This window comes from Eurosta solidaginis, chromosome X (assembly GCF_040869045.1).
Source record: "Eurosta solidaginis isolate ZX-2024a chromosome X, ASM4086904v1, whole genome shotgun sequence".
NCBI lineage: Eukaryota > Metazoa > Arthropoda > Insecta > Diptera > Tephritidae > Eurosta > Eurosta solidaginis.
In genome coordinates this window covers 36,671,838-36,691,394 of record NC_090324.1, presented here as the reverse complement: position 1 = coordinate 36,691,394, position 19,557 = coordinate 36,671,838, and the positions used below count along the sequence as shown (strand labels likewise).

The window sequence follows — 19,557 nt, the reverse complement described above, 5'->3', positions numbered from 1 at the left end:
CATTCTAAACCCCAGAAATTCATTCTCTCACGCTGATTCAAAGTATCCATATTTTTTATAAACTATAACTTCCCGTAGTTTAACTGGCACCCAACGTTAAAAGGGTCCAGCCGCGAGTGAAAAATAACTTTTACAGTAGCGGCCGCAATCAAAGGACCAATGACTCACCCCCTTACCCACACTTGAGGAAGGGGCAGCGAGTATAATAGAAGTGGAATAGTAGATCTCAAGTACCCAGAAGGAAAAAAGGAAAACATCTATACTTCATGCTTGCTATTTTGCTGTAAGGTTTAGATTAAGAGTATATACGTGAAACTATAAGTGTTTAAATTAAAAGAAGAATTTTAAAGCAAGTAAGGAAGGCTTAGTTCGGGTGTAACTGAACATTACATACTCAGCTGAGAGCTTTAGAGACAAAATAAGGGAAAATCACCATGTAGGAAAATGAAGCTAGGGTAACTCTGGAATGTGTTTGTATGTCATGGGTATCAAGTGGAAGGTATTAAAGAGTATTTTAAAAAGGAGCGGACCATATTTCGATAGGTGGACGCCTTTTCGAGATATCGCCATAAAGGTGGACCAAGGGTGACTCTAGAATGTGTTTTTACGATATGGGTACCAAATGAAAGGTGGTAATGAGTATTTTAAAAGGGGTATCCTTAGTTCTATAGGTGAACGCCTTTTCGAGATATCGCCATAAAAGTGGACCAGGGGTGACTCTATAATGTGTTTGTACGATATGGGTATCAAATTAATGGTATTAATGAGGGGGTTTTAAAGGGAGGGGCCCTTAGTTGTATATGTGAAGACGTTTTCGAGATATCGACCAAAATGTGGACCAGGGTGATCCAGATCATCATTTGTTGGGTACCGCTAATTTATTTATATATGTAAATACCACGAACAGTATTCCTGCCATGATTCAAAGGGCTTTTGATTTCGCCCTGCAGAACTTTTTCATTTTCTTCTAATTAATATGGTAGGTGTCACACCCATTTTACAAAGTTTTTTCTAAAGTTATATTTTGCGTCAAAAAACCAATCCAGTCACCATGTTTCATAAATTTTTTCGTATTTGGTATATAATTATGGCATTTTTTTCATTTTTCGAAATTTTCGATATCGAAAAAGTTGGCGTGGTCGTAGTCGGATTTCGACCATTTATAATACCAAAATAAAGTGAGTTCAGATAAGTAGGTGGACTAAGTCTAGTAAAGATATATCGATTTTTGCTCAAGTTATCGTGCAAACGGCCGAACGGATGGACAGACGGTCGGCTGTGTATAAAAACTGGGCGTGGCTTCAACCGACTTCGCCCATTTTCACAGAAAACAGTTATCGTCATAGAAGCTATGCCCTTACCAAATTTCACAGGGATTGGTAAATTTTTGTTCGACTTATGGCATTAAAAGTATTCTAGACAAATTAAATGAAAAAGGGCGGAGCTACGCCCATTTTGAAATTTTCTTTCATTTTTATATTTTGTTGCACCATATCATTACTGGAGTAGAATGTTGACACAATTTACTTATATACTGTAAAGATATTAAATTTTTTGTTAAAATTTGACTTTTAAAATTTTTTTTAAAAAAGTGGGTGTGTTCGTGATTCGATTTTGCTAATTTGTATTCAGCACACATATTGTACTGGGGGTAACGTTGCTGCCAAATTTCATCATGATAGCTTCAACGACTGCCAAATTAAAGCTTGCAAAACTTTTAAATTACCTTCTTTTAAAAGTGGGCGGTGCCACGCCCATTGACCAAAATTTTACTTATTTTCTATTTTGCGTCATAAGGTCAACCCACCCACCAAATTTCATCGCTTTAGCCGTCTTAGGTAAGGAATTATCGCACTTTTTCGGTTTATCGAACATTTCTATATCGAAGAAGTGGGCGGTTATAGTCCAATTTCGTTCATTTTAAATAGCGATCTGAGATGAGTGCCCAGGAACTTACATACCAAATTTCATTCAGGTATCTCAAAATTCACTCAAGTTATCGTGTTTACGGACAGACGGACGGACGGACATGGCTAACCGAATTTCTTTTTCGCCCAGATTATTTTGATATATAGAAGTCTATATCTATCTCAGATTAGTTTATGACGTTACGGATTACCGGTAAGCGAACAAAATTAATATACTCTGTGAGCACTGCTCAGCTGAGTATAAAAATAAGTAAACAGTGAAAGAAAGAGAAATGCATTTTTTAGTATTTAAGTGAAAATATAAGTGTTTAAATTAAAAGAAGTATTTTAAAAAGTAAGTAAGCAGTGAAAGAAAGAGAAATACATTTTTTTAGCAAACAATTACCTATATAAAATTAAGAGATTTAAATTGTAGGAGATATTATAAATAGTTTTATTTCTTTTTTGCAATCATTTAACATTTGTATTTCAGAATTTTTTTTCTCTTCTCTTCGAAATAATTACATTGTATAATAAAGAGCTTGTACAGCTCATAAATTAAATAGGCAGTTAACAATACAACAAATCCAACTCTGCGATTCACCTGAAAAGGGACCCTCCAGAGATTGTTAAATAAAAGGAAAAAGGAAAAGAATACACAATAACCCAAAAACTTAGAACAAAAATGGCCCAAAATAATGTGCTACGACCACCATTGTTGGGTAATATAGGTGCATCTGCAGCAGGGGCACCAGCACAACCACAGCCTCGGCTGCAACCAGCTGGCATTCCCCAATCGCTGAATGCCTCCCCTGAGTTTAGGAACCTTATAAAGGATCTAATGATCTAATTCGCAAAAAAAGTGTAGGCAGTGCAGACGCTGCACTCGAATCCTATAACACCCTCTTAAATTTGAAAGCAATTTCACAGCACACTATGCCGAAAAACGGGACTTAGGCACTCTAGAGTACCAGATGACTTGTTTGGTCCAAAACAGGAAATCGGTGAATGAATTCTAGGTGAAGGAATTATACGTGATATTAGCGGGAATGCCATGCGTGTCATCACGCGTACATACCGTCACAAGGCACTAGATACCTTTGTTCGAGGACTATCAGGTGACCTGTCCAGACTCCTCGGCATGAAAGAACCGCCTGATTTACCCGAAGCCTTACATTTATGCATTAAACTGGAGAACCAGAACTTCAGAGCTCCTCACGCTAACAGCCAGTACAATTTACACATAAGACCAATGCTACCTGCAGCATCATTTGGAACATACCAACAAAAGTCTGCACTCCCACCGAGGAAACAATCCAATCAACCACTATACCCGCAAATAAAAAAAAAAATATAAGGCGCGATAACCTCCGGAGAGATCTAAGGCCGAGCTTCTCTTCCAATTTGCGTCGTTCTCCTCTTGATTTTCCCTACAAATTGGCCGGACGGGACCTACATGTTTTTACGCCGACTCCGAACGGCATCTGCAAGGCAGACGAGTTTTCACTGAGAGTTTTTCATGGTAGAAATACACCCGGAGCGCTTGCCAAACACTGCCGGGAAGGGGGGGGGGGGGGGGGGGGGTGCGACCCCGCTTAGAAAAATTTTCTTCTAATTGAAAAATCTTATTTCTAAAATTTTGATGTTGCTTTGCCCGGGGTATGAACCCAGGGCAGACGGTGTGGTAGGCGGAGTACGCTACCATCACACCACGGTGGCCGCCCAATCAATGTCTCCATTTACCCGATTTCCCCATCAACCTCAGTACCAACAACTTCAGTATCAGCAATATCACCGTCCACATCTACAGTACTCGAATACACCAAACATCCAAAGGCCCATGCATTACAGTGATCCACCGCCAAGGCCATTACAACCAAAACCACCCACACCTATGGATGTGGACCAATCAAAGCGAACAAGAAACATCAATTACATGAACAGGCCAGGATACAGCAACATAGCGTCGGAGCGACCACCCCCGGCGCACACAGGACAATTCAATAGAAATGCTGCTCCTAAACTTCAAAGGATAGAGCATATAGAACCATCGCCTAACGCCACCGTAGCCGAAACAGAACAATGCGAAGCAAGTACATACGGACACGGAACTGACGAACTAAACGCAGAAGAAACACGATCCTGGGAAGACTACTATCACGGTTATTTGCGGTACGCATATGACAACGAAAAGGAAGGCGAATAGTTTTGCGACGTTCATTTTTTAGACTAACGCACTCGTTATTGCCTTACATCCAGTGCAAAACCGGCAATGGAGAGGTATTAAAATTCCTTATAGACACTGGCTCCAACAAAAACTACATACAGCCTTCATTATCGAAACTCCCCTTACCAAACGAGAATGTTTTTTACGCGAACTCCGTCGGAGGTAAAGTAAGAGTATCGCATCATATATTTTTAAATCTTTTCGGTTTAAACGAGGAACGCCTTAAGTTTTTCATTTTGCCTTCATTGGTGTCATTCCACGGCATCATTGGGAATGACAACCTCAAACAGTTAAATGCGGTAATTCATGCCTATAGGGATTACATGATTATTAAAAATGGTAAGAAAATTAAAATTAAGCAACTGCTATTAAGATCGGTAAATAATTTGGAAATAAAAACAGAGCACCTAACAGAGGAACAAAAGGAAGAGCTGCAAAATCTCTGTAACCAGCAAAACTTTTCGCAGAACCCGATGAAAAACTGACATATACGACGGTATTGGAAGCGGAAATTAAGACGACGACCGGCAACCCTGTCTACACGCGATGTTACCCATACCCAATGTCCCAAAAATCAGAGGTCGAAAGACAAATTAATAAACTCCTGGAAGACATCATCATAAAGCCATCGCGATCACCCTATAATTCACCTGTTTGGATAGTCGATAAAAAACAAGATTCCCTGGGCAACAAACAATACAGACTGGTGACAGATTATCGAAAGTTGAACTCTGTAATAATGGCAGACCGTTACCCTATTCCCGAAATTAACGAGGTCCTTTCCCAACTGGGGAGCAACAAACTTTTCTCGGTCATTGACTTGAAGAGTGGCTTTCACCAAATTCCTTTAAAAAATTCAGACATAGAAAAGACCGCATTCTCCATAAATAATGGAAAGTATGAGCTCACCAGGCTACCAAATACATAACAAACATTCCAAAACCCAGAAATTCATTCTCTGACGCTGATTCAAAGTATCCAAATACAAGGAATGCAATTCTTACACGCGAATTCGCCAAAACTGCTGTTTGCATGTCTAGACACAGATATATATCTTAACGCGCGTTCGCCAAAATTGCGGACTGCATGTCTGGACACCAGACACCAGCAAACGCCAACTTCTCCTATAGCTTAGAGATTGGCCTGTTGTTTGCTATCTCGCTTTTGTTTCCAGACTTAAATATTGGACTAATAGAAGCCAATTTCCATCGATCAATGAAAACGCCTGTGGGCAATGACACATTAAAGATATGGCACAACGGCACGCAAAGCGAACTACTACATTTTTTAACCAAAAAAGAAGACAGCCCATCAAGATCTTTTTTTTAAAGAGGATTGTAGGGACGAGATCCCATTAATAATATCTAATCCTGATACCGATAATGAGCCAAAGTCCAAGGACTCGGCTGTATCAGAACCAACCCTAACATCATAAATATTAGAGTCAACAACAAAATTAGATCTCAAAAAATGAGCAAAAAGGTACACTGTTTCCGCTACTGTTTGAGCTAATGCCATTAAAATTGACAGAAGTTGGAATATCGAAAGAACCTTTTTCCGAACGGCAAAGTTCTAAAAGGCCTTGGGATTTTGCATTAACTCTTCTTCGAAATGAGGGATTTATTTATTATATAAAAACTTATCAAGTACATTGAACTGTTTCATGTATAATAAGTATCGGTCTCTGAAAGAAGTCATTGGTTGCTTTATACAACTTAAAATACTTATTTCTTCTAAGATTTTTCACTTTTTTTAGCCTGGTATTGTACCAGGGTAATTTATGTATTTTACTTCGAAGCAGGGAGAATTTCTACTAAATATGTTAGCAGCACAGAAAACAGACTTCCAGTCAATATCAGCAATACTCGATTTAAGTGCATCAAAATTTGGATCTTTGAAATTGTAGGAGGGAATATTTTGAATGGTATTGTTGTTAGGCACAAATTCAATGAATTCTAATAATAAAGATAAGGGTACATGATGCACGTCTGATTTACAGATGGGAAATTGAAACTCAGATAAGTGAGAAATTATATTTTCATAGAAAAAAATAAGATCTTATATGTTATTTAGCTGGTTCACAAATGAATTAATCTGAATAAAGTCGGCACTAAAAAGAGTATCTAAAAATTATATTTCATGTGGATGATTAACATTCGTAGGTGTTAATAGATTGTCATTTAGCAGTTTTGACCAAGCAACCCTGTTCAGATTAAAATCACCCAAAACGCAAAAGTGACTATTTACGTTTTCTTCGTAAACTTCAAAAATATTATTCACATGCGCGTAGTACAAAGACTCATTACTACAAGGCGGAATATGCGAAACACAAACAGCTTTCCCAATACCCCACAAATAGAGACACAAATTTGGTTGACTATTTACGTTTTCTTCGTAAACTTCAAAAATATTATTCACATGCGCGTAGTACAAAGACTCATTACTACAAGGCGGAATATGCGAAACACAAACAGCTTTCCCAATACCCCACAAATAGAGACACAAATTTGGTCCAGTAGCGAGTCAGTATTGGGGAGCTTAACGAAAAAGGAAAGGAGAGGGAACGTCTTACGGCAACTAGAACCCCACCACCTCTTTGACATCCCGTTTTGATTGGATATGGGGTTGAGCGTTTGTCCTTTGCCCTTTTGGAAAAAATGAAACGGCTGTACTTTAACATGGGTTGGTCATATAAAAAAGTCTAGTAATTTACTATAGATTGAAGTCGAGACCCCAAGTTTAAAATTGCATCTTACTAAGGAGATATAATCTATGTTTTTCTTTACTAGCTTATAACAATGAATAAGAGGTGGCGAAATATTTGTATTTTAGATACATACACTTACGGTCAAAAAAAAAAAAAAGCCGAGGAAACTGTTTTCCCTGTTACGGCGTATATACAGTCACTACAGCTGTGTAACGAAAATTTTTAGTTATTGTGGTTAATATTGATAATTCCTTAACTCATTATGTGGTATTTTAAGGCGAGAAAATTAGATAGTCCCTAGCAGTTTTCGTAAAACCAAATATATTTAATATAAGTAATAATTTTATCCTTGAAGAAAAAAATAATATAATTGTCTATAAAGAACAAATCACGCAAAATATGGAAAGCGTCAGCGGAGAACATTATAATGAGTTATCCCTAAGGAGATTCTGGAGGAAATATATTGAATAGGGGACTTTATTCACACGTTATCAAAGTCGACCAAGAAATGACATTGAAGGCGTTAATAGGAATATCGTCAGGATAGCTCCTCTGAATACATTTAAAATTGTTCCAGAAATTTTCGCGGAATTGAAGGATAGTATAAACATGAAAACTATAATATTGTTGGTCCGCCGTCACTTGAGCTACAATAATTAGATGGTCTCTGGCTAGAATAAAACCAGCTTCTTAGTACAAAAATCTACTAAACTGGTTCTGCGAAAAAAGAAACTGGCCGGGAGCAACTGGCGACGAGTCATATTCTCAGAATAGCGCAAAATAAATAAATATAGTTCAGTTTTGTAATGCGTGGTTAGTCCCAAAAATACCAAAATATGGATTCGCAGCTGCGTTCAGATTACGGTTCTCGATTAGCCCCAATTCTTGGTGAGATACCGTCTTCAATGCTGTCAGTGAAGGCGGCGGAGTTAGTTTAACTCCCCATTAACAAAATCTAAGCGACTCTCACGGTTTTTAATGAGTTCCACACCGTTATATACGGATAATCCTTCACTGTTGCCTTAACGCTGTTTTGACTCAATCTTCCTCATTTTTGGGACTTACTACGCATCGCGAACCTTAACTGATTAAAACTTGTTATGTACTCATAAGAGAATATGAATCGCCAATCGTTCCCTGGCCAATTTATGTTGTTATGTTGTTGTTGTTGTTGTAGCGATAAAGTTGCTCCCCGAAGGCTTTGGGAGTGTCATCGATGTGATGGTCCTTTGCCGGATACAAATCCGGTACGCTCCGGTACCATAGCACCATTAAGGTACTAGCCCGACCATCTCGGGAACGATTTATGTGGCCACATTAAACCTTCACCCCATTCCCTCCCTCCCTACCCCCAAGTTCCATGAGGAACTTGGGGTCGCCAGAGCCTCGTCTGTTAGTGAAACAGGATTCGCCGCGGATAGGTGAGGTTGACAATTGGGTTTGGAGAAGCTATATATTGCGCTGGCAACCTGAAGGGTTGCGCTACACAGCCCCTTGAATCTGGTATTTTAGTCGCCTCTTACGACAGGCATACCTACCGCGGATATATTCTGATCCCCTAACCCGCTGGAGGGTTTATGTTGTTATAATACCAGTTAGCGTGCGGGATCGCTTTTTTGTGATGGAAAGTGGGTTTTTTTTTAGCCATGGGCCATCAAATTCGTTTTTATCAAGAGAAACAGTGCCGGTGCTATTGCAGTTTTCATGTTTATATTATCCTTCAATTCCGCGGAAGTTTCTGGAGCAGTTTTAAATGAAGAGCCATGATGACGATATTCCTATCAACGCCTACATTAGCCTTTCGTGGTCGTCCACTTCGAAAATGAGAGGATAAAGTCACCTATTTAATATATTTCGTCCATTTATTTATTTATTACAGTCTTTGGACTTAGATTAAATCTATGAGATCACATTTATATATTGTACAGTCTTTGGGTTTTGCATAATTGCTTTTGATTTATAAAATGTATTTCTTTTTTACCTGATAGGTACTCCTTTACAATATTTGTATAATAGCCTCTTGAACTCTTTCATATTTTTACAATATTTTAAGTCCCTAAGTAATTCCATCCTTGCTACCCCATGTGCAGGCTACTGCCTTGGAGGGCGCCGCCTCCAGATACTTGCCATGTTTTCAAATGGTTGGTTGTAATCTCGGTGGACGCCGTCGCCACACTTTATAGGGCATTGAAATCAAAAGAAGGTGTACTCCGATTTGGTATAATTAATTTAACACTTTATTTAAATTAAAATCTTTAGGAACAAGTCCGCAGCTTAGAGTCGAAAAAATTATAATACAAGGAGTTGCTGTTAAAACAAGTTTTTCTTTTGTTTTAGGTTTAACCTTGTTTAAAAGGCAAACATTACAACTTTTGATATATTTGGATATATCACGAGTCATATCTTTCCAATAAAATTTTCTTCGTAGTTTTGCGTGTAATTTTTTCATTCCGCAATGTCCACCAGAAATAGGATCGTTATGGTAAATTTTCATTAGCCTTAATTTTGTATCCTCATCTGTTACTGTCTCCACTGGGTCTGTTAAGATAATTTCTAATGATTTTAAAATTTTATTTCCAATATCTTTGAAATTTGTAATAGTATAATGTTTGAATAAAATATCATTTTTAGGCCTTTCAATCTGCCTCGAAAGTAATTTCGCTAAAGTCATTATTTTGTTAACGAGCTCATAACTAAGTAACTCGAGTTTCTTATGTTTAATATGCGCAAAAATTTTCATATTTGTTGTTTTATTATTTTTATCGTAAGTAATTTCAGATCTTATTCGAGGAACCTTTTTTGAAAAATTAAATGAAAATTTCTCGTAGACATGTAAAGTAAGTTGTTTTTCGTCGTTTTTATCTGTTTTCCTAGGAAGGTTATTGTCGTTTGCCTGTTTTGTCATTGATCTTGTCTGTACTGCTAAAATTTGTTTGTTCGATTCCTTAATCTCATCCATTGTAATACGCGATAGTGCATCAGCACCAACGTTTGATTTACCCTTAATACATATATACAATAGTGAAATTATATTCAGCTAGTTCTAGCCTTATTCTTGAAAGTTTTGAAGAGGGGTCTTTCATGCTGAATAGGTATACTAGTGGTCTATGGTCTGATTTTACAATGAAATGGGTGCCACAAACGTATGGTCGAAATTGCTTTATTGCGAAATAAATAGCTAAGAGCTCCAATTCTATAATTGGTTTTTTTCTGCTCTGCTTTATTAAATGCAGTCTATTACATGCAGTTTATTACAGTCTTTGGACTTAGATTAAATCTATGAGATCACATTTATATATTGTACAGTCTTTGGGTTTTGCATAATTGCTTTTGATTTATAAAATGTATTTATTTTTTACCTGATAGGTACTCCTTTACAATATTTGTATAATAGCCTCTTGAACTCTTTCATATTTTTACAATATTTTAAGTACCTAGGTAACTCATTATATTCTCTTAATCCTTCAAAAAATATACTCTTTTTATGAAATTCAGATTTTACAATTGCCTCCACTTACCCGATGCGGTACTCCATTCTTGCTACCCCATGTGCAGGCTACTGCCTTGGAGGGCGCCGCCTCCAGATACTTGCCATGTTTTCAAATGGTTGGATGTAATCTCGGTGGACGCCGTCGCCACACTTTATACGGCATTGAAATCAAAAGAAGGTGTACACCGATTTGGTATAATTAATTTAACACTTTATTTAAATTAAAATCTTTAGGAACACGTCCGCAGCTTAGAGTCGAAAAAATTATAATACAAGGAGTTGCTGTTAAAACAAGTTTTTCTTTTGTTTTAGGTTTAACCTTGTTTAAAAGGCAAACATTACAACTTTTGATATATTTGGATATATCACGAGTCATATCTTTCCAATAAAATTTTCTTCGTAGTTTTGCGTGTAATTTTTTCATTCCGCAATGTCCACCAGAAATGGGATCGTTATGGTAAATTTTCATTAGCCTTAATTTTGTATGCTCATCTGTTACTGTTCCACTGGGTCTGTTAAGATAATTTCTAATGATTTTAAAATTTTATTTCCAATATCTTTGAAATTTGTAATAGTATAATGTTTGAATAAAATATCATTTTTAGGCCATTCAATCTGCCTCGAAAGTAATTTCTCTAAAGTCATTATTTTGTTAACAAACTCATAACTAAGTAACTCGAGTTTCTTATGTTTAATATGCGCAAAAATTTTAAATTTGTTGTTTTATTATTTTTATCGTAAGTAATTTCAGATCTTATTCGAGGAACCTTTTTTGAAAAATTAAATGAAAATTTCTCGTAGACATGTAAAGTAAGTTGTTTTTCGTCGTTTTTATCTATTTTCCTAGGAAAGTTATTGTCGTTTGCCTGTTTTGTCATTGATCTTGTCTGTACTGCTAAAATTTGTTTGTTCGATTCCTTAATTTAATCCATTGTAATACGCGATAGTGCATCAGCAACAACGTTTGATTTACCCTTAATATATTCAATAGTGAAATTATATTCAGCTAGTTCTAGCCTTATTCTTGAAAGTTTTGAAGAGGGGTCTTTCATGTTAAATAGGTATACTAGTGGTCTATGGTCTGATTTTACAATGAAATGGGTGCCATAAACGTATGGTCGAAATTGCTTTATTGCGAAATAAATAGCTAAGAGCTCCAATTCTATAATTGGGTTTTTTCTGCTCTGCTTTATTAAATGCTTTAGAAGCGAAACAAATTGGTAAATCACTACCTTGCTGTTCTTGACTTAAAATAGCGCCACATCCAGTTGTGGAAGCATCAACGGTAATAATGAATTGTTTAGTAAAATCTGGATATTGAAGTAATTTTGGTGAAAGTAATGCTGCTTTCAAAGATAAAAATGCCCTTTCGGACTCCACATCTCATACAAATTCAACTCTTTTTCTGCTTAATCGATTTAGAGGTGCTGGCAGAGACGCAAAATTTGATATAAACCTTTTGTAATAGTTTGCAAACGCGACGAATCGTCGTACCGCGTCTTTATCAGTCGGTTTTGTATACTTTTTATCTGCGTTTATTTTGGAGTCGTCTGCCAACAAACCTTTGGCTGAACATTGTGACCTAAAAATGTAACTTCTGGTCGTAAAAAGTTGCATTTATTTTGGTTAAGCTTGAGATTGAAAGATTTTTAATATGGTGTGCTTCACTACAACCTACGACGATAATATCGTCGACGTACAAAAATGCGACATTGGGTGGTATACCCGAAAAAGCTATTGTCATCATTCGTGAGAATGAATTTGGTGCTATATTTAAACCGAAGGAAGCACTTTCCATCTAAATGCACCTCGGTCAGTGCTGAAAGAAGTAATGTCACGTGAGTCAGGATGCAAGGGTATTTGATGAAATCCCGAAAAAATATCTAATGTGGAAAAATACTTTGCCCTGCCAAGATTGTCTAAAATATCGTCAACTCTAGCTAGTGGAAATTTATCAGCAATGAGTTTTTTGTTTACTGCGCGAAAATCTTCGCACATACGATAAGCTTTTTGACCATTAGTATCCTTCTTTGGGACTACAGTCAAAGGACTATTGTAATTGGAGTAACTGGGTTCAATCAAATCGTTGTCTAACAGTTTATTTATTTGGCGGTTTATTTCTTCGCATTGAGAGTATGGCAATAGATAGTTTTTAATATATACCGGCTCGTTGTCTGTCAATCTTAATTTTTGCTAGTAGAAGTTGTTTAAAGTAATTTTGTCCGTGTCAAGAGCGAAAATTTCGGCATAATCTATGCAAAGGTCAATTAATTTACTTAGAGAATGTTGAGGTATTTGATTTTTTAAAATCGAAATTAGTTTTTTCGTACGTTCGTCTTCTGTTTCTGTCTTGTTAATTGTATAAACATTATAATTTGAAAGTTTTTCTGTCCGAATACTGTTTCCTTTTACATACTTGACATCATCCGTGGTGTTTATGACTTTAATTATTGGCTTACTGGAATTAGTAATGCACCTAGCTGTGAAAACGCCTTTTTAAATTTCCTCCGAGTTCACGAAAAGTGGCTCGGGTGAATCTCCTAAATCAAAAAGTCTGAATATTTCACATCTGGGAGGAATGATACAACTGTCGCTTTCTGTTCTGTGCAGGATTGGTATCGCGACTTTTTCATTACCTACTGAAAAGGAAATACTATTTCTTTCATAATTAATAATGCATTTGTTAATTTTCAGAAAATCTTTACCCAGTATGCCATCGGATGGAATATTAAAGTCTTCATTTACTACATGTAAAGTATGTTTAAGAGAAAAGTTTGAAAATTTTAAATATACGGTAATTTTACCTATAATCGAAACTGAATTTGAAGTGACACCGGTAATGTTGATAATGTCGTTTGTATTTAAGGAAATATTACTGTCTAGACATGATATTTTTATTAAAGAAATGTCTGCTTGAGTGTCTACTAAGATCAAAATTTTTGTGACTCGTTAAGTTGTAATTCTATGAAATCTGAGTAATTTAAATTTAAACAATGGATGCCTATTGGTGAAGGAAGTTAGCTTACTGTAAACGGTTTGAAATAAAATAGACTGCGTTGTGAGTGGTCAAAGCTCAATGCTTAATTGCTCTTTTATTCAAATGTTGTCAGCTTATTTATACAAAATTATTCTAACATATTCTTACATACATATTTACATTTAAGCATACATACTTACATATTTACCTTGAGAATACATACTTACATACCTACATACCTACACCTGTGTTGAGTTGTGACTTCTGTGGGAAATGCAACGTTCGCAAATTTGCTTGAATGCCAATTTGTTTGGTTGTGTGTTGTACACACACCTGTATTAAATCGTGTGAATGGCTATGTCAGCAAGAATTGAAAATGATTTTTTATGTGTTGATGAACATTTATACTATTTTTGTTACAGGGTAGCTTATTTAAATATTTGGCCTTAAATTGTTGGCTGTTTACACTACATCTCCCTTTTTTTAGAATGCATTTGGAGAATGTATGAGCATTCTAATATAAATTAATTCTATATTTTATGTTTGTAGGTTGAAAATTTACTTATTCTATTAATTTAAGACTATTTTTGTGAATTATTATTTTCTTATTATTTATGATATTGCTATTCTCTATGTTACTGGGAAATTTTTGCTTATCCTCATTTCCTATTCTAGATGGTATTAAATTGTCATTATTTTTACTATCGATATTTTCTACTTTATATGGAATTAGAGTAAAATTAATGTTTCTGTCGATATTTTCTACTCTAAAGTGCCCTTTATATCTATTATCTAACTTATGTCCTGATTCATTTTTTATTAACACTACATCTCCTATATTTATTTCCTTATAGTGAATATTTTTATCATAACTAATCTTTTGTTTTTCTTTAGCCTGTTTTACTAATTTATATGCTCTATCTTGCGCTATTTGTAACCTTAATTTCTTTGTCGTAAGCCTCATAATTGTATAATGGGCTTACTGTGTTTTCTCTTAAAAATTCGTAAATCTGGGGTTTTTTTGGCAAATACTAATTCGTATGGACAATAATTATGAACCGTAGATGCGGTAGTATTGTAACAATACGCAAAATATTTAAGATATTCATCCCAATCATTTTTTTCAATGGATATGTAGTAACGTACGTATTCATTGAATGTTCTATGACTACGTTCAACTGTGCCTAAAGTTTGATGGTGGTAAGGTGTTGACGTTTTATGGTTTATTTTGAGAAGTTTGCATAATTCTTCAAATAAACTATTTTTATATTCGCTACCCATTTCTGTTATAATTGTCTTCATGCAACCATAAGCTAGGATAAAATTTTCGAATATCGCTTTGGCTATTGTTTTTGCGTGTTTGCTGAGTGTTGGTATTGCAACTAAATACTTAGTTAAGTCACATACTATAGTAACTGCATATTCATTTTTCGACCTGGGAAAAGGGCCTATCGTATCTATTTGTACTGTGTCGAACGCTTTTGTGGGCGTTTCGGTTATAATCATAGGTTCTTTCAAGTTTTTTATTATTTGATTTTTATTGCAATGAGTGCATTTTTTGATATATTTTCTGATGTCGTTTTTCATTCCTTTCCAATAGTATTTTTGTTTTATTTTATTTGTCATGCGATTTATTCCTGGGTGGCCACCAAAAACAGGATCGTCATGAAATTTGTGAAAAATTTCTTAAATTTTTTCATTATTTGTCACGTGCATAACTTCTGGATTAATGATATACATAGATTTTTGAGAACTTTGGTACCAATTTCTTTAAATGTGTCTACCCGGACATAATTATCTTTAAACCATTTGCTCCTAAGGACAACTGTATTTTTCTAATTCCTAAATTGCCGGCTTCTTTTATAAGCCTGGCAAAGAATTGACCTAAATCAATCTTCGCCTCAAAAATTATATTTTTTATATTAATTTCGCTACAAATTTTCTTCCTTTTTTTGAAACGTAATTTCGGAGGATCGAAAACGAGCTGGACTAGTCTCTTTACTTCACATTTATTTAGCGCTTAAAATTTTATTGGGTTCTCTTTGTGACTTTTTATTTCTTCATTTTTACTACTGGAATCTTTATTGTTATAATTTTTCTCAGTTTCCGATCTAGTCGTAACTTTTAATATTTTACACGCTTCTACCGATATCTGTTTTAGGTCTTTAATATCTATGCGTGATAATGCGTCGGCTACATAATTTTCTTTACCTGCGATATACTCCACCTCGAAATCATATTCTTCCAGATCTAATCTGACTCGAGTTAATTTTGATGACGGATTTTTCATCGAAAATAGGAATGTTAGGGGTCTGTGGTCTGTTTTGACCAAAAATTTTCTACCGTAAACGTATGGTCTAAAATATGTTATGGCCCAATGAATGGCTGCTAGTTCTTTCTCAATTGTTGCTTTATTAATTTCTCCTTTAGTAAATGATCTTGATGCATAGACAATTGGTAATAGTTTTTCTTCATACTCTTGGCTTAATACTGCTCCGCAAGCATATCCACTTGCGTCAGTTGTTTTACAAAATTGTTTATTGAAATCGGGATATTGTAGGATATTAGGGCTTATTAACGCAGCTTTCAAATAGTCAAAAGATTTTTTGCAATCCTCTGTCCAGTCGAAAACTACATTTTTCTTGCAAAGTCTTGTTATTATTCTAGAATATTCTGCAAAATTTGGGATAAATCTTCTGTAATAATTGCAAAATGCGACGAATCTTTTCGCCTCATCCTCATATTGGGGTCTGGCAAAATTCCTTTGCTTGTGCATTTATGACCAAGGTAAGTTGCTTCTTGGTTGAAAAATAAGCATTTATCCGGATGTAATTTTGAATTATATTTTCTACAAGTTGCGAAAACATCTCGTAAATTTTTAATCATGTGATTTTCGGAGCATCCTAATACGACTAAATCGTCCATGTATAGGAATGCTTCTGAAAGTTTTAAGCCTGCAAATGCCAATGTCATCATTCTTTGGAATGAGTTATGTGCTACTTTTAGGCCATACGGTAGTCTTTTGAAACGATAAGTACCATTATCCGCTGTAAAGGATGTGATATCTCTTGACTCTTCGCTGAGTTCAATCTGGTGAAATCCAGACATTAAATCTAAGCATGAAAAATATTTAGCTCCTAATTCATCTAGTATGTCATCAATTCTTGGTAAAGGGAATTTATCTGCGGTTAATTTTTTTATTTACCTGTCTGTAATCTACAACCATTCTCCATCTTTTTCCTTGGTTATTCGGTAGTGATTTTTTCGGTACTAATAAAATTGGACTATTGAATTCTGAAATTGAAGGTCCTATTATGTCATCTTTAACTAATCTGTTTACTTGTTTATTAATTTCACTCATAAGCTTCTGGTATTCTATAATTTTTTACGTAGACTGGGTTGTTGTCTTTCATATGAAGTTTTTGTTTGTCAAAATTATTAGTAGTAATTGGTTCTGTTTCCAATGAAAAAATGTCAATGAATTCTGCACATAATGCATTAAGTGATTTATTTGCAAATTTTGGAAAATTTTTATTTAATCTTTCTAATTTTTCCTTAAAGATGGGTTTGATGGTGAATGAGGACAAAACGAAGTACCTGCTGTCATCGAGCAAAGAGTCACCGCATATGCGCCTTGGCAACCACGCTACTGTTGGCAGCCATAATTTCGAAATAGTAAAAGACATCGTTTATTTGGGAACCAGCATCAACACTAGCAACAACATCAGCACTGAAATACAGCGAGGAATCAATCTTGCCAATAAATGCTACTTTGGGCTAGGTAGGCAATTGAAAAGTAATGTCCTCTCTCGGCGAACGAAAATCATACTCTACAAGTCACTTTTAGTACCCGTCCTGCTATATGGGGCAGAAGCATGGACCATGACAACAGCAGATGAAGCGGCTTTGGGAGTGTTCGAGAGAAAAGTTCTTCGAAAGATTTATGGACCTCTACGCGCTGGCGATGGCGAGTACCGAAGAAGATTTAATGATGAGCTGTACGAGCTATACGCAGACATCAACATAGTCCAGCGAATTAAAACGCAGCGGCTGCGCTGGCTAGGCTATGTTATGCAAATGAAAGATGATGCTCCGGCCAAGAAAGTGTTTCTATCGGAACCCGCCTATGGAAGCAGAGGTAGAGGGCGGCCCCCACTCCGTTGGAATTACCAGGTGGAAAACGATTTAAACTCCCTTGCTGTGACCAATTCGCGGCGGTTGGCGGAGCGAAGGAGCGACTGGCGCGCCTTGTTGGACGGCCATAACCGTTTAGACGGTTAAGCGCCAATTAAGTAAGTTAGTAAGTAATTTTTTTTGTTGGTTTTCCTGTTGTGTAACATTTCGGACATTTGTGGTGTTATTGCGGGTATTTCCTCGCGATCCGAAATTTCGACCAGGTCTTTGGTTATTTTGTCTGTTATTATTATTATTTTTTATTATTATTATTTTTTTTTTGTTACGTGGGGTTGTAACGGCTAGGTGCTACTCTCTGTAGCAGCGAGCCTCTCCGAGTGTAGGACTCCCTTTCTTCTTCTTCATGGGCTACCCACTAAAACCTAACCTCCCACGGCCCGCGTATTTTCCGCACCTGGGACCGAGTTTAGCACAACTTCGGGCACGGAAGCGCGCTACGTGAGCTCCTTGGCTACTCTCACGTTATTGGGCTAAGCAACCATCCTGTGATGAGGAGAATATTCTTTGCATATCTGCTGACCATGTCCCATCTGTCATTTCCGCAGGTCATTTTATGGATGACACTGCCTAGTCGCCTAGTGTTACTTCCACTCTTCTTCGTTGCTGTGCGAAGTGATCGCATTCGAAAAAGGTGTGGCGTACGTCGTCTATGAGCCCACAGTATAAGCAATTCGGATTTTCAACCTTGCCCATCCTGTGGAGGTATTCCCTGAAGTAGCCGTGGCCACTTATAAACTGTATCAGGTAGAAGTCGACCTCTCCATGTGGCCGTTCTAACCATGGCTCCAGCTCGGGAATAAGCTCCCTGGTGCACTTGCCTGCAGTGCTGCAGCTCCATTACTGTTGCCAGCGTCGGATAGAATCTTTTCGCGCCTGCGCGGCAGCAACATCTCTACGTACTTCTCCTCGGAGGTGGTAAATTGATTTCCTCTCAGCGAGAAGATGTATCGGTATGGTTCCCGCAATAACAAGAACTGCGTCTGCGGATACCGTGCGGTAAGCTGAGGCAATTCTTAACGCCCCTCTGCGTTGGACAGAAGTAATAGCTGCTCGATACTTTCGGAATTTCATTGCATCCGCCCAAATTTCTGCACCGTACAGGAGTATAGAATCCGAAGCGGAAGCAAGCAGCTTTCTTATACATGTCCTTGGCCCGCCTGTGTTTGTCATTAATCGGCTTAAGTCTCCTATGGTCCGTGCAGTTTTCTCACAGGCTCCTTGAAAGTGTTCCGAGAAGGTTAGTTTGCTATCTAGCCTCACCCCAAGGTATTTCGTAGAGCTGCGTGTTTGTACTTGTTGTTCTCCAACCATCATATTCATAATGGTGGGAATTCGTCTCTTCGTGAGGATTACGATCTCAGTTTTCGCTGTCGCGAGCTGAAGTCCATGGTCACTTATCCATCTATTTACACTGCGCATTACTTGGTTTAATTTAAGCTGCGCCAGCTCGCAGTTCCGTGCTGTAATTACGGCAGCCCCGTCGTCTGCGAAAGCGACAAGAAAAGCACTTTCTGGCATGTGCAAACGAAGGAGGCTGTCATACCAAGCATTCCAGAGGTCGGGACCTAACACCGATCGATCTTTTAGGTAGTCCCTTAATATGGCTAGTAGATAAGGGGGTACCTTGAAAGAGTGTTGCAGCGCATCGGGCATATCGTCCCACCTGACGGAATTGAAGGCATTTTTCACGTCCAGCGTGACCAGTAAGACAACCGGCCTAGCTTGGTGGCACGCGGTTTCGGCTTTCCTTACCGCATTTATAACCTCGGCTATGGCATCTATTGTGGAGTGACCTTTCTGGAACCCATGCTGCGATGGGACAGACCACCTCCATCATCAATGGCTGCTATCAGCCATTGTTCAAGGAGGCTTTCCATCATTTTCCCGGCCGTGTCGAGCATGCATAATGGTCGAAAAGACAACGAGGAGTTCGGGTCTCCCTTGCCTTTCGGGATTAGCACGAGGTGCGCTGTCTTCCACCTTGTAGGAAAGATCCTGGCTTCCAGGCATTTGTTATACATGTGCAACAGCAACTCAGGACTGCTCTTAGCAGCC

The 19,557-nt window shown here is 37.2% G+C and overlaps 1 protein-coding gene across 6 annotated transcripts in view; it reads left to right on the top strand.

Annotated features, from left to right (window-relative positions):
- Ephrin (ephrin) overlaps positions 1–19,557 on the top strand; it is a 655,394-nt gene that overhangs the window by 500,145 nt on the left and 135,692 nt on the right. The gene's annotated exons all lie outside the window — the stretch shown is intronic.